Source organism: Pteropus medius, unplaced genomic scaffold (genome assembly GCF_902729225.1).
Source record: "Pteropus medius unplaced genomic scaffold, Ma_sr-lr_union100, whole genome shotgun sequence".
NCBI classification, from domain to species: Eukaryota; Metazoa; Chordata; class Mammalia; order Chiroptera; family Pteropodidae; genus Pteropus; species Pteropus medius.
In genome coordinates, this window is record NW_024344378.1 from 60429123 (window position 1) to 60445028 (window position 15906).

Sequence of the window (15906 nt, forward strand, 5' to 3'; positions counted from 1 at the left end):
AATATTTTCTTCACTTAGCCTTTAGGACTTCTCTGTTTTGTTTTCCCTCTTACCCCTGGCAGCTCCTACTAAGTTTCCTTTGCTAGTCTTCTTATCTTGAAAGTGCCAAATGACTAGCCTTTGGATTTTTTTTTTTTTTTGCAATTATGCAATTAATGTCCTAGGTCAGTGACTTTCAGTGATTTTCAAACTGTAAGTCATAACCATTACTTGATTTGGGAGCAGAAATTTAAAAAAAATAGAACATAATAAAGTAGAAGAGAAAGGAAATAATGCATTACCCGCAAGGAGGGTAAATTTGTTTCTTAAAACTTTTTTTCCTCTGGCTTTATTGAAATATAATAAAATAGTTGCTCGTATTTACATTGTATGATTCGATGAGTTTTTTTTTAATTATAGTTGTCATACAATAATATATTAGTTTCGGTGTACAGCATAGTGATTAGAGATCTATATAACTCACAAAGTGATGACCCCACTAAATCTAGTGCCTCTGTTCCCCCTCAGATATTTATTACAACATTATTAACTGTCTTTCCCATGCTACAGTCTACAACTCCATGTCTATTTTTCAACTATCCATTTGTACCTCTTAATCCCTTTGCCTTTTTTTGTCTCCCTCAACCCCCTCCCATCTAGTAGCCCTCTAAATAGTCTCTGTATCTATGAGTTCATTTCTGCTTTTGTTGATATTTTGTTCTTTAGATTCTACATGTACGTGATATATGTCTTTCTCTATCTGACTCATTTCATTCAGCAAAATACCCTCTAAGTTTGTCAAGGCAGTATCTTTTACCATCCCTTTCCCTTTAGTCTGTGTGTGTCTTTCAATCTGAAGTGAGTCTCTTATAGGCAACATGTAGAGGTCTTGATTTCTTATCCATTCAGCCACTCTATCTTTTGGTTGGAGCACTTAATTCTTTTCTATTTGAGGTACTTGTTGATAGGAATGTAGTTATTACCATTCTTTATTCATGATTTTGATATATGTTTTTTCTTCTTAAAGAAGTCCCTTTAACAATTCATGTAACACTGGCTTGGTGTTGATAAATTCCTTTAGCTTATTTTTGTCTGGGAAGCTGTTTATCTGTCCTTCGAATCTAAATGATAGATTCGCTAGATAAAGTATTCTTGATTGTAGATCCTGGGTTTTCATCACTTTAGATATTTTGTGCCAAACTCTTCTGTCCTGCATAGTTTCTTTTGAGAAATCAGCTGCCAGTCTAATGGGTGTTCCCTTGTAGGTAAACTAACTGCTTTTCTCTTGCTACTTTTAAGATTCTCTCTTTGCATTTAACCTTTGGCATTTTCATGATGATGTATCTTGATGTGGACTTCTTCGGGTTCTTCTTTTTTGGGACTCTCTGAGCTTCCTGGGGTTTTATGTCTATTTTCTTCACCAGGTGAGGGAATTTTTCCATCATTATTTCTTCAAATAGCTCTTCAACTTCTTGTTTTCCTTCAGGTACCACTATGACATGGATATTTTTACATTTAATGGTGTTTCATAGGCTCCTTAAATTATTATTATAGTTTTGGTTACTTTTTTCTTGACGTTCTGATTGAGCGTCCTTGGTTTCCCCATCCTCTATATTGGTGGTTCTATTCTCTTCTTTATCTGCTCTGTTTATTCCCTCTAATACACTCATCATCTCAGATAATGTATTCTTCATTTCTGACTGGTTCCCTTTTATCATTTCCATTTCCATTTTTATGTTTTTTATCTTTTTGATAAAGTTCTCACTGAATTCATCTACACTTCCCTTAAAATCATTGAGCATCTTTATAACCAGCGTTTTGAACTCTGCATCTGTTATATTGCTTTACTCTATTATTTCTGGATCTCTGTTCTGTTCTCTCATGTGATTTCTGCTTGTCTTCCCATTTTGGCTGCCTTTCTTCGTCTGTTTCTATGTACTAGGCAAAGCTCCTAAGGCTCCCGGTCTTATTAGAATTTGTGTAGTAGGGGTCCAGTGACACAGAACTGAGGGGTTCAGCTACAGGCCATTTAGCCCCATCCTGTGCCCCTCCAGGGCCACCTGTTAAGATTCAGCAAGCAATCCACAGATGCTGTGCTTATAGCTGCCTCAAGAAGCCACACCAGAAACCGAGGCCAGCTACCACCAGTGTGAGTCTTGGCACTGCTCAGTAAGGAGAATTGGACTTGGGGAGGACACAGCTGGATGTGGCTTGGGTGGGGCCACGAGCTGGGGGAGGCAGAGTTTCAGGGAATTCTCTGGGTGTAGTGACCTCTGTTATCCAGTTTGATGATGTCTCAGCTATGACAGGGTGCGTCTGCACACTGGGAGAAGGGGAGGGCTCAACAGAGGAACTATGGATACTGCTGGCACTTCTGCCTGAGAGAGAGCCTCACCTCTGGCCCTCACTCTATTAGTCAGGGTCCTTCTGTAAGTCCCTGGTGCCCCTTGAGCAGCCCAGCCGGTGCTGATACTCAGAGCAAGCCGGTCTATCACTGCGAAAGTCTGCTGGTGGACATGGCCCCTTTAAGAGGCATCTGTAGCTGCTGGCTGCCTCTGCCACAGCCTCTGTCTCACTCAGCTGCTTGGGCTCCAGCAGCCTTGCATCTTCACCCCCTCCTACCTTCTACCATTACATGTTGATTTGTTATTTCTCTTCCTAGTCGTAGTGCTTCTGTTCTTCTAGATCCCAGGTGACTCTGCTTGCTGTTTGCTCTGTGTTTCTGTCACAACTTTGATTTGGCCACAAGAGATATGGACAAAGCCTCTATCATCTATGCCATTTTTCCCATTTCCTCTGTTTCCTGAAAGTTTTAAGTTACGTACATGTATTTGGTCAGTATGTAAAAGGTATTTTGTATCCTGGGTCAAAAAGTATGAAGTTATTGCTCTGTGTGATCTCATTCAATCCTGTGGCTTTAAATACCATAGACAAATCAATTTATATCTCTATATCTCTCCTTAGAATTCCAGTGTCCTCTATCCCATAGCTAATGGTATATCTACATTTGGATGTCCAATAGGCATGGAAAATTTAACATGTCTGTAATCAAATTCTTGATTATCCTCTCCCTGCCCCTAACTTCACATATCCCTTTTTCTTCATCTAAACAATTTCATTCTTTTGGGAATAAAGGCCAAAAATATTATAGTCATCTTTCACTCTGTTCTTTCACATCCACCTCCAATCAATCTGCAAATTCTGTTGGATCTACTTTTGAAATATACTTAACACTATATAAGAAAAATTGTCACCAGTGTAGCACAGATAGGCCAAAATCAAGATTTAGATAGGTACGGTGCAAACACATCTTTATGATTATTAATAAAAAGGAAAAGGCACCTAGACTTGGAATCAAGAAACATAAATTCAAGGCTGGCTCTACCATATTGTAGCTTTGTATCACCTTAGTAGGCTATTGTTCATTTCTTTCTTTGCAAGTCTCCCATTACTCCTTATATTCATCATTCTAGTGGAACATTGGGTTAGGTGAAATGCCATTACAGAGTCATAAACATTTGCAGTGTATCTTATCATATATACCAATGCATTTTGTTGTTTGCAGCGAAATCCTAAGAAATTAGAAATGGTTAGATAGGTTTAACCATCTGATGGACAGTGAGTTTTGACTGGCTCTTGGGGTAACAACACTGGTCATTTGGTTCAAGCTTCTTTCTTTTCTACAAACTCTTGGAGAGGGCAGGTAATTTCCCTATTTGGGCTGAGGTAATGGAAAGGTAGTATTTTAGGAGACCCCCATCACCACAAACAGGATTTGGAATTCACCTGCTGCCATAAGGCCAGTAGTCTCCTTGAAGTAAACACCTGGTCACCTATGAGCAATTTCCTTACTAGTGGCTGTTCATTCTAAGTGAAAAGACTTCCCAGTTCTGCTTAGTTTCCTTGCTGGTAATCCTATCCTCAACTCCAATCCAGGCAGCAAGAATCCAGGCCCAGGACCTGGACACATTCCAGTTGTTAGCTCCTTTCCTCTTAGGACTCTGACCTCCTACACTACTACCTTCTTGCCAAAGGCCTTACGTAACATTTATTGAGCACTGTATTGGTTACTTTAGGGTGTTGTGCCAGTATTATTTCATCTTCATTTATTTCATCTTCATAACTACTATATTCAGTAGATATTATCTTTCTTTAAAATAAATGAGAAAGAGGCTCTGAAAAGTTAATTAAATTTCCTTGAGAGTAATGGCTGAGCCAGGAGTCGACCTTGCATTGCCTCCATGAGTTCTGCCTAGCTCACAGATCACTCTGGATCTCTGAAGGTTCTTTGCCACTTCCTACAGAAGGATGTCAGAATTCCACATACACAAATAAACTTTTTTTTTTCTTTCTTTCCAGGCACCGTTTAGGCTTAAGATACACCAATGGAAGATAATTTTCCTGCCTTCATGGAACATCTACTGCCCAAAGCAGTAGAAAAAGTCAACCAGGTTGTGTCACCTGGCTTTGTAACTTATTTTCCATAGGAAAAGTTGAGCATGGAGAAAATTCATCACTGTATTTTGTATTCTTTATAATGTTGCATTCTAGGTGTGTTATAGAAATGAAGAGAAAGTTTGACTTCGTCCTATTGATCTAGAGGATATTTTGAGCCCACTGTTTTGACGCTGTCAATCTGCTCTTAGACAGCCAAGTATGCAAAGTGATCAGAATTGTATGGAGAAACTTGATTCTCTAACAGATCACTTCTGGACAACAGAAAATTCTGGAATATTTGAGGGTATCTAACTCATAATTCACTCATGAATTTACTAAGAAACAATACAAACTATTCGTCTTTTATGCAATTGATAACGAATTTTATGAGAGAAATAGGCAATGGCTGAACCTTCTGCGAAGTTTGATCTGGGAAAACCAGACTTGGTAGAAATAGTCACTAAAAACAAAGTGACAGAAAGTTTGATGTGGACAAAATCTGAATGCTGAATCAAATGTTTACTTAGATATGTTCGTATTTTCACATACAAACAGTAATTCCCATAAAAATTAAAATATAATAGAATTTAAAATAGAAGTTTCAAGTTCCATAAGCCTTCCTCACAGTTTTCATTATCGTGGTGAGGTGGCAGGCTGTGGGCATGGCTATTCATTTCAGATAAGGAAGCAAAAGGAAATAAAAGTGTTCGTTAAGGCAAAGAAAACTATTATTGCTTATTCCCTTGCACTCCTTTGTTTACCAGTTTTGGGTAAGGAAGCGTTTTCTATTTTTTTCTCTAAGTTCAATAATATACTGCTGGAACAAAATCCTTTTTTCCAAAACACATATAACATATGAAGTCAGGCCCTGGGGTCACTAAAGGACGAAGCCAGCTGGTGGGAGTCTTCCCTTTTCCCTCGTCGGAGCTGGGTAGATCCCGCAGGTTCCTGCCTCCGCACCCCGAGGGATGAGAGCGTAGAAGACCCACGCCGCTGCGGCCACCGCCTGCGCCCGCCCCTAGCGCGCCGTCGTCGCCGGGCAACGCCTCAGCCCAGGCGAGCACGTGATGCGCGCGTCACATGACGGGTCAGTCGGCGTCCTCCAACGGAGAGGTGTAAACAGGTCCTCAGCGCTTGAGCTGCGGCCCTGCTGCGTTCGCGTCTCCGGCATGCTCCAGGCGGGCCCGGGCGGTCTGGCCGCGAGCTCAGCTCCTACCTGAGGTAACTCCCTCGGCCTCGGGACGGCTGGACCTCACAACGTGCGCAGCCGCTGTCGCCCTTCGCGGACGAGGCCGGCAGAGCCCAGGGCCCGGGCAGGGGGTGTGGCTGTCGGCTGTGAGGTCCGCGACAGGTGGGTTGGGCGGGGGCGGCCGCCGATGCCTGGGTTCTCTGCCAGCCTTGGCCGGCCGGGCCGTTTAGCTGGCCGAAAGGCGGCAGCAGCCGCGAGCTGTGGTTGCTTCCGCCCCGGCGCTTGAGGCTTCCCTGTGGGGGTCGGACTGAGCTTGGGTCGCAGGATCCATCGGGCGCTGAGGGCCCTGGCGGGCTGCGAACTGGGAATCCCATTTGAAGTCCTACCCCTGACGGGTCGTGAGACCTTGTGCAAATCAGTCTTCGCCTTTGGCCTGGGTTTCCACATCTGTAAAATGAAACTGCACTAGGACCTTACACTTTCTGACGTGTGCGGTCTCGAGGGAGACCTGTGTGCCTTGGAAGCTGCCAGAGGGAAAGCATAGGTAGATATTTTTCTTTTAATTGCTAAGTTTTTGTTCGTCCTTGAATCTTTCACTTGACAATATTTGGTTTCTTGTTCACCCGGGTGAAGTTTTTAATAGAAAACTTAGAGAAAGTCATAATAGTTTTTTTTTTTTTTTTTTTTTTTTTTAGGCTTTTTAAAACAATGCAATGGAACCTTCTCAAAACCTTATCTGGAAGCCCATTTTGTAAAAAAGATGAAAATAAACCTTTATCTGCCTCACTGTCCCATACCCTCCCCATAATCCCTAAGGGCCCCCAGAGGTCACAGGTTGAGAAGTACTGGTATAGAGTTGAGGAAATGTTTTGTGTTTTTGTTAATTTGATGGAGTTTGGGAGATGAATCCTTGGCATATGTACATTTTTATTTTTCCTTTGATTTTGTTACACTGTATGTCCTATGGTTAGACAATTAGTATATTTCCCATATATACTAGGAAAAAGGCCCCCAAATTTTCAGTACTTTCTCTTTCCATCTTTTCTTGCACCCTAGTCCCAGGGGAAGTAAGTGTATGCTTCTCATCGCAAGACCCCATGCCTCATTGCTGGTTTAGTTGCTCAGGCACAAAATGGGAGTGGAAAACTTTTTGCAAGACTTATTTGAGAACAACTGAATGGATTAATTAGGACATTTCTACTGAAAAATGTGAAAGTTGGAAGAGTATGTAAACTAACATTGTTAGAGTCATGCAATATTGTGAATGTATTCCAAATTTTGAATCCCTGGGGCAAGAGAATTTTGGCTTTTGAGAGGACCAGCTTTAGGAGAAATGAGGTCCTATTTCATAATAATGAATGAACATTATAAACAATATGAAGTGGTGGTGTGTAGGCAAAAAAATTATGAAGTTTTTTTTTACATTAAGAGAAATGCATAGTTCCCTAATTTGTATTTGAAGACTAGAGTTGATAAGAGACTTACTGAAACTTGGAAATTTGATATTGAAAGAGAGAAACAATACCTTTTTACATCTTGTCCATTTGGTGCTTCTGTAAGGTGAGCCAGAGTTGGAGGTCGAGTGGACTATGAGTGGAACCCAAGGTGACCTAGTGAAATATGCTTTCTCTTTTCAAAGCAAACTCACCTCCTTGATTTTTGTTTTAGGTTTAGGTGAGTCACTTCCCTTCTCCGGGTCTCACTTTCTGCTACAGAGTGAGGAAATCGAGTTGATTACTGCTCCACCTTTTGGCTTCAGTTAGGGTTTTCAGGTAAAATATAGGACACCCAATTAAGTATGAATTTCAAATAAATAGTGAATAAGTTCTTAGTATAAATATTGCATAGTGGACATGGTTCCATAGTGTAGCGGTTAGCACGTCTGCTTTACACACAGAAGGTCTTGGGTTCATGCCCCAGTAGAGTCACAGCCCATGGTCTATGGCCATGCCACCCTGAACAAGCCCGATGTCTGATCTTGGAAGCTAGGCAGGGTTGGGTCTGGTTAGTACTTGGATGGGAGACCACCTAGGAAGACCAGGTGCTGTAGGCATAAATACTAATAATAAATAATAATAAAAAATATTGCATAGGGTATGTTTACTAAGAAATTCATTATTTATCTGAAATTCAAGTTTAACTGGGTCTATTTATTTGCTAAATCTGGCAACCCCTAGCTCTAGCTTTTTTGATTCCTTTAATTAGCTCCAGGAAGAAATTATAGATGCATAAACAAAAGTGAATTTATTCTGCCAGTCAGGACCCCATATTTGTTAACAGTAGTATCTAGTTCTTCAGAAATAGCTCTGTTTTCCTTGTGGATTTGGTGTCTTTCTCTCCCTGCACCCCCTTCTCCCTCTCTTCTATCTCCCTCTTTCTCTCTCCCCTTCTCCCCCGCAACCCTGTGTAGCAGTTCCTTTTCTGCCATAATCACATAAGCATTGTTTACTTTTGCATATTTTTTAACTTTATTTAAATGGCATCATGCCATGCGAATTTTTTTCTGTTACTTTTTTCACTTATAACTAGGTTATGAAGTCTAATTGATGTTATTTTCTAAGGTTACATCCATGTTTTTTTCCAAGCATAAGAATTTCCCTGCTTGTAGGGTGTGCACATCTGTGATTTTACTAAATATTGCCAAATTGCTTTTCCATTTAGTTGTGCTCTTTTACTCTCCTACCAGAATGAGAGTTCCTGTTGGTGTACTGTCTACATGCTCCTTAATATTTTGTATGAACAAATCTAATAATAAAGGTCACGTACCCAGAGTATATAAAGAACTTTTACAACTCAACGATGAAAAGAAACAACTCAGTTAGAAAATAGACAAAGAATTTGAATAGACATTTCTTCAGACAAGACACGCAAGTGGCCAATAAGCCCCTAAAAAGATGCTTGACCTCATTAGCCACCAGGGAAATGCAAATCAAAACCACAATTAAATACCATGTCTTACCCATTGGGATGGCTATAATCAAAAAGACATATAATAACAAGTGTTAGGGAGATGGTGGAGAAATTGGAATCTTCACCTGCTTTTGGTGGGAATGTAAAATGCTGTGCAACTGCTTTGAGAAACAGTCTAGCAGTTCTTCAGACAGCTAAACATGGGGATGCCAAATGACAGCAATTCCACTCCTAGGTATATTAAAGAATAATGAAAACATATATCTGCCCCAAAACTTGTACATAAATGTTCATAGTATTAGTAGTCATAATAACCAACAAATTGAAACAACTCAAATTCGTTGATGAATGGATAAAATGTGGTTTATCTGTACAATAGAATATTATTCAGCCCTAAAAATATACAGACTCATGCTATAGCTTAGAGGAACCTTGAGAATATTATGCTAAGTAATAAAAGCCAGTCACAAAAGGCCACATATTGTATGATTGCATGTATATGAAATGTCTAGAATGCACAAGTATGTAGAGTCAGAAAGTAGATTGGTATTTGCCCAGAACTGGGGTTGTGGTGGGGGAACATGGAGGATTTGCTTGCTAATGAGTAATGGATTTCTTTTTAGAATGAGGAAATGTTCTAAAATTGGTTGTAGTGATGGCACACTCTTCTGAATTTACTAAAAAACACTGAATTGTATACCTAAAAAAGACATTTGTGGAAGGAAATAAAAAATAAACAAATAAAAGATGCCTTGTTGTGAGCACCCCTATGGAGGATCCTGTTTGTTGAGGGATCAAGACTTGCCCACAGCTACATGAATGATGTTGGAAGTAAATCCCTCCTTCCCCTGTTGTACACAGAACTGAGCCTTCAGGTGATCCTGCAGCCTGGCTAACAGCTGGATTGCAACCTCATGATAGACCATAAACCAGAGGTACCAAGCTAAACTGTATCTGGATTCTTGACCCATAGTAACTGTGATATAATAAATGTTCCTTGTTTTAGACCAGAGTTTTGGGGTAATGTACAATAAATAACTAATACATGGGTGACAACATTGCATTATGTATTGCCTTTAGTTTTGGTGTTATGAAAAACTATAATTGACTTTCCTTTAATCCATCATTTTGTTAACCACAATTTATGACTATTAGGTAGTAATAAATTTCTTGAAGTATCCTCTAAAACTTTTTTTGGGGGGCGTATGTTTAGAATAGCTTAAATTTGTTTTACTTTTTTAAAAATTGTAATCTTTGTGTGATGGATTATGAAAATCTTTATCAACCAGGACAGGCCATTTCTAGACCATATAGCAAGCAATACAAATACAGAGCATTTTTCATGTTGCCATGATCTTCTGGTAACCGTTTTATATTTAAAAGTCATGGTGACATTAATATATCTTAGGCAGATTTATTATCTATGGCTTTAGCAATAGCACTCAAAAATAATTATTGAGGCAAAACTTCAGTTCCCTGGAAGGAAGTCTTTTCTTTTTGGAACCATATGAAAGGAAGTTAAAGAAGATTTTTGTTATTTTCCTTTGAATATTTCTATATTTTAGTGGAAGATTGTATGACTACAGTGTATGAATAAGAAACTCACTGTGAGTTATGAAATTTGATTTTAAAAAGGAAGACATATTTCAAAAGTTTGTAAGGATTCTCCTTTGTTTTTCTTACCTTTATAAAAATGCACAAGGTGTATATTTATTAACATACAAAGATGTCTGAAATATTATTGTATAAAAAAATCAGACCATAGTTGTTTTCTCTTATATTTTTGTCTATAAGTTTTATAGGTTTAGGTCTTATATTTAGGTCTGTGATCTATTTTTAGGGGTTGATGGGGATGTGGTATGAAGTATGGGTCTAGGTTCATTATTTTCCTTTATGGATACAAAGTTGTTTTGGTATTTGTTGAGGATTATCCTTTTGCTATCGAATTTCTTGTCCTTTCTATATCCATTGTCCATTGAATTACCTTGGCATTTTTTTGTTGGAAGTCAACTGATAACGTATATATAGGTCTGTTTCTGGACTCGCCTTTGTCGATTTGTATGTCTGTACTTACGTAATACCATACTGTCATTCTTAATGTAGCTTTATGTATGGTTTGAAATTGATTAGTATATAATCTTCCAACTTTGTCCTTTATTTTCAAAGATCCTTTGTATTTTCATAAATATTTGAAAATCAGCTTGTTAGTTTCAAAAAAAAAAAAACCTTCTTGGGATTTCTATTGGGATTGACTTGAATCTCTAGATCAAATTCTGGAAAATTGCTATCTTAAAATTACCTTCCAATCCATGAACAAGGTACATATTTCTCTATTTCATTCTTTAATTTCTTGCAACATGTTTTTTCCTGTTAGTTTTGTATATAGATCCTATATATAATTTGTCAAGTTTATATCAGATTTTTGATGTTATTATGAATGTGGATTTAAAATCATTTTCCACTTGTTTATTGCTAATATGTAGAAATACAGTTGGTTTTTTATATTTCCTTTGTATATTGTGGCCTTTCTAAATTCACTTATTACTTCTAGTAGTCTTTAGGTTAGATTTTAGGGTTTTATACATTTACGATCATTGAATAAAGACAATTTTATTCCTTCCTTTCCAATCAATATACCTTCTTTCTCTCTCTTCCGCCTATCTCCTTCTCCCCTCTTTCTTTTCCTCTTCCTCCCCCACCTTCTTCTTTCTCTCTTTTTTTCTCTCCTTTCTTTTCCTTGTTGTACTGGCTAGGACCTCAAACCAATATTGTGATAGAAGTTGTAAGCATACATTATGTTTTGTTCTCACTTTGAGGAGGTAAGTATTCAGTCTTATACCTAATATAAAAAGTACTAACTATAAAAAATTTTAAATGTTAAGTTAGATTTAATAAAAATTAAAAACTTCTGCACTTTAAAAGACACTGTTAAGAAAAAAAATATGCTGCAAATTGACAGCAATTATCGTAATGTGTATATCTGACAAAGAACCTCTGTAAATCATTAATAAGGCAGAAAACCTGAATTATAATATTGATAAAAGATTTGGACAAATACTTCACAAAACAAGATATTTGAATTTCCAGTGGGCGCATTAAGAATTCTCAACATACTTAGTCATTTAGGGAAATACAAATCAAAATTATAAACAACTCAGCCTACAAGAATGGTTAAAATTGAAAAGACTGACAATATCAAGTGTTGATAAGGATGTAGAGCAGTAAGAACTTAATATAAATTGCTAGTAGGAGTGTATAATAATACAGATACTTTGGAAAAGTTCAGCAGTTTCCTATTAAACATATCCTTACTATGACCCAGAAATTCCACCCCTAGTTATATAAATGACCTATGCCCCAGTGTTCAGAGATCAAAATTGGAAATTGCTCAGATGTCTATCAGCAAGTATACAGTGAAATATTACTCAGCCGTAAAAAGGGAAATACACAGCATGACATTAAAAAAATCATTTTGCCGAGCCGAAGAAACTAGACACAAATCCAAACATACTGTATAATTCCATTCACATTTGTATTAGAGCCAACAAAACTGATTTATGGTCAAGCAGATTAGTGATTGCTTGGGGTCAGAGGTAGGGGGAATTGACTGCAGCAGAGCAAAAAGGAACTTTTGATGGAAATGTGTGTCTGAATTTTGATTGGGTAGTGGTTATACTACATATACCTTTGTCAGAATTCTCCATTATTTTACTTACAATGTGCACTAATTTTATGTAAATTGTATTTAAATTTTATGTACAGTTGATTTAAAAAAGCTATGGTCTAATATCATTTATAGAATGAGCATATATGTGTGTGTGTGTGTGTGTGTGTGTGTATACATACATATACATATATATATTAATTTTATGTAAAAGATTTAAATGTATGTATACACATATGCCCAGGAAATGTCTAGAAGGCTGCTCAGCAAATTGTTACTGATTATATTTAAAAGATGGGATTTTAGATGGTTTAAAAAATGATTGGACTTACATATTTGAATTATTTTTTTCCATGTGCATATCTTGACAAAAGAAAAAAAAATTTTTTCGGTCATGTAGAAGTTTTATTCTAAGATGTTTTTATCTTTTACATATTTAATAAACATAATAATTATAAAATGTTTAGAATTTAAATACTCATACTGTGAGTTACCACATGTAAGGAATTGTCAATCGGAGAATGAATGTGCCTTTTAAGAAGGACTCCTAGTGGCTAATTGGGTTCAGATTTATAGACAGTCTAGTAGTCATTGCTAAATGGGCCTCTCATGCTCTCTGTGCTTCAGGGAAAAGTGCACTAAGCTGCAAGCCTCCTGCACTGTGCTCCTGCCTTTTGAGCCACCCTGTATACAGAAGTTCCTGGAATCATATTTCAGCCAATAAGACTGAGACCTTCCTTGACCAATGGGAGCTGCATAGCCATATCCTCATTTGCATCTTCACTAACCAATCAGAGTGGCTCCATTCTGATCAATCAGGATTGTGCTTTTGGACCAATCAAACTGTGAGGATTTGGAGTCCTCATTTACATGAGGATGGACCAATGGGAAACCAGGTGGGGACATCTCTGTATATAAGTTAGCTCCCCTCTGGTTTGGGGATCACACTTTTAGTTTTTATTGAAGATTGTATTTCTCCTGCTGGAGCTGCCACCCTGCAATGTAAACCAAAGGTAGTTGTTGCCGATAGCATGCCAGCAGGAGTCCCCACTTTGAGGTGTGGTGAGGTGAAGGAGACTTTTTAGTGTAAACAGCTCAATTGTGAAATAGCACAGCTGTGGAACAGGTAGGCTGTGAGGGAGCCTGGGTGAGTAGGCTCCAGTGTTAAAGCTGTGGTTTGGCTAGAGCTGTCTTGCTGACCTGGAGCTGTATCACAACTGAGGTGTTTCATATCTGAGCTGTTCCACATCTGTGCTGTTTCACAACTGAGCTGTTTACACTGAATGAAGTCTTTCTCCCCCTTCACCACACCCCAAATTTGGGGACCTTTTGGCACTGAATTGGCAACAGTGACCTATTGACAGAACAAAATCTTACATTACCCTTGATTCCTTTGGTCCTGTCTCTCATCCCCCTCCCCACAGACATAACTGCTACCCTAAAATTTGTGTTTATCCTTGTTTTTTTTTTTTTTTTTATATGTTTGTATCTCTAAACTATGTGTTTCGGTGTACTGTTGAACTTAATAACTAGAATCATACTATGTATATAATTTATCACTTGCTTTTTTATCCCACATAATCTGAGCCTTGCCCATATTTTTTATGTGGCTGCACTTCATTGATGTGTCATTGATGTATTGTATTACATTATATGAATATTCCACAATTGGATTTTTGTACTCTTAATGAGTGATTGTGTGTCCTTTTTTTTCTGTTATGGGCAGTGGTAATGTGAACATTTTTTGCATGTCTTCTGGTGCACATGAGCAAGACTTTCTCTGAGTAAATAATTAGGAATATATATCTGCTGGGTTGTAGGTAATGCATTTCTTTAACTTTTCTAGACGTATTTGTCTTATATCGCTCTGAAACAAATTACCACGAACTTAGAGGCTTGAAACAACACAAATTTATCCTCATTGTTCGGTAGGTCAGAAGTATGGTAGGCTTGTCTAGGTTATCTGTTATGGGTCTTACAAGGCTGAAATCAAGTTATGTAAATATATTCATAGCTCATATAACTCTTCCCCTATTGTGGATATTTAATGAGCTATGATTTTTCTTATTTATAACAATGTTGCAGTGACCATTCTAGTATGTATGTCTTTGAACATTCATGGGTGTATTAGTGTAGTATAGAGTTTTAAAAGTGGAATAGGCTGGTCAAAGGGATTTAAAATTAGGTAGTGGCAATTTTTCCATTTTTTGGTTCAACCTACGCATCTTATAATGTTTAGGTACCCTTCTTTTCCCATTGTTTCCCGTATTATCTATTACCAATCTCTTTGTTTTTCTTTATTTTAAAATTAATGTTCAAATTTTTATAGAATAATACTTGGATATTGTTTAAAAGTATTGAACATAAAGACTTATGATGACAAACAGACACAACTTCTGTTTTCCAATTTATGATAGTTAACCTCCATAGTTCTAAACTTAATGCTTATACCACTATTATTGATTTCTCAACTTTATGTATTATGCATTGCCTTCCTGTTTTTAGGGTTTGGTCACCTTAAACTTATCTCTTACTTTTTCTTCATTCCAACTGTGATAACAGCCCTATTTTTATTGAAGTCAATAATCAGTATTTCGTCAGTGACCACTTTAACTTTTCTTCAACTACAGAGCCAAGTAGCAGTTTGTGACTATATTTCCTCCTTATGTATTTTTTTAAAGCTAAATTATCTCATTTTTTCATTTATATAACTTTTCATTCACAAATTCTTAATTTTTACCAGATACTCTATCATATCATCTACAATATCTTATCTACCAATCTCTCTACTCTTCTAGAGGTCTTTCTTCCTAGAGCCTTCTATCATCCTGCTGTAGTGTGAACCTGAATTCTCTAGGGTTGCTGATCATTCAGTGTGTGGAAGACTTTTTCTCTGGGCCATTTAGTTTCTGCAGAGAATCATTTGTTCTTCCCTGTGTATTGGTTTTTATAGTTTAGGCTCTTGCTCCTCACAGTGTACCAGCCATATTGGTATCATCTCGGTGCTTGTTTGAAATGTAGAATTTCAGGTCACATCTCACACCTGCTGCATCAGAACAAGATGATTTGCACCCAAAATTTTGAAAGCACTGGGCTGTGGTAACAATAGCAACAACAGAATATTTATTGTCATGTAAAACTGAAGACAAATTTGGTATAACTCCTCCATCTGTAGCTATGCCATCTAGCCTCCAAAATGACAGTGGAAGAGAGAGCAGGATGGAGGATCTCAATAACTGTTTTTAACCGTTAGGCCTGGAAGTGACTGACATTACTGCCTTATGTATTGGTCAGGAACCAGTCATGTGGCCTCTAACATAATTTGCAAGAGAAGCTGGAAAATGTAGTCTTCTAGTTTGCTCAGAGACAGGAAACTGTGTAGTGGATAAGTAGCACTGATTCTGCTTCAGTTGGCCATTCTCGTCCCTAGATTGTTTCATTCTTTTTCCATGCGTAGAGCATGGCATCCCCTGATCCATCAAGTCATTTCTTTCAGTTCAAACTACAGGATCTCTAAGTGATGCCTGGCTGTCTCAAGTCCACATCAGACTTTCTTAAACTAAGAAGACACATTAGTAACACCCACCCCTTGCAAAGTATTATAATAACATGACATGACTAATAAACAATCCCATTTGGAAGGTAGAGCAGAGATACAGTAGTCACTCTTTTGTACTCTTCTGTAGCAGTTCGTAATCTTTATGAACAGAAGTTGTAAAGGAAGATT

General features: G+C 37.8%; 1 protein-coding gene and 1 pseudogene across 9 annotated transcripts in view; both read left to right on the top strand.

The window, feature by feature from the left end:
• The first annotated feature begins 5487 nt into the window (after nt 1-5487).
• The window catches only part of MARCHF8 (membrane associated ring-CH-type finger 8), a 121495-nt gene continuing 111076 nt past the window's right edge, over nt 5488-15906 (top strand). For 3 of the 9 annotated variants that reach the window (XM_039872409.1, XM_039872404.1, XM_039872402.1), the window contains exon 1: nt 5488-5637. The gene's annotated coding sequence lies outside the window, so the exon portion shown is untranslated. Of the gene's footprint in view, nt 5768-6011; nt 6150-7273; nt 7378-9376; nt 9451-15906 lie in introns of those variants that run through there. The other 6 variants (XM_039872401.1, XM_039872410.1, XM_039872405.1 and 3 more) reach the window with 5 other exon arrangements.
• LOC120610103 (uncharacterized) lies at nt 7543-7658 on the top strand (annotated as a pseudogene).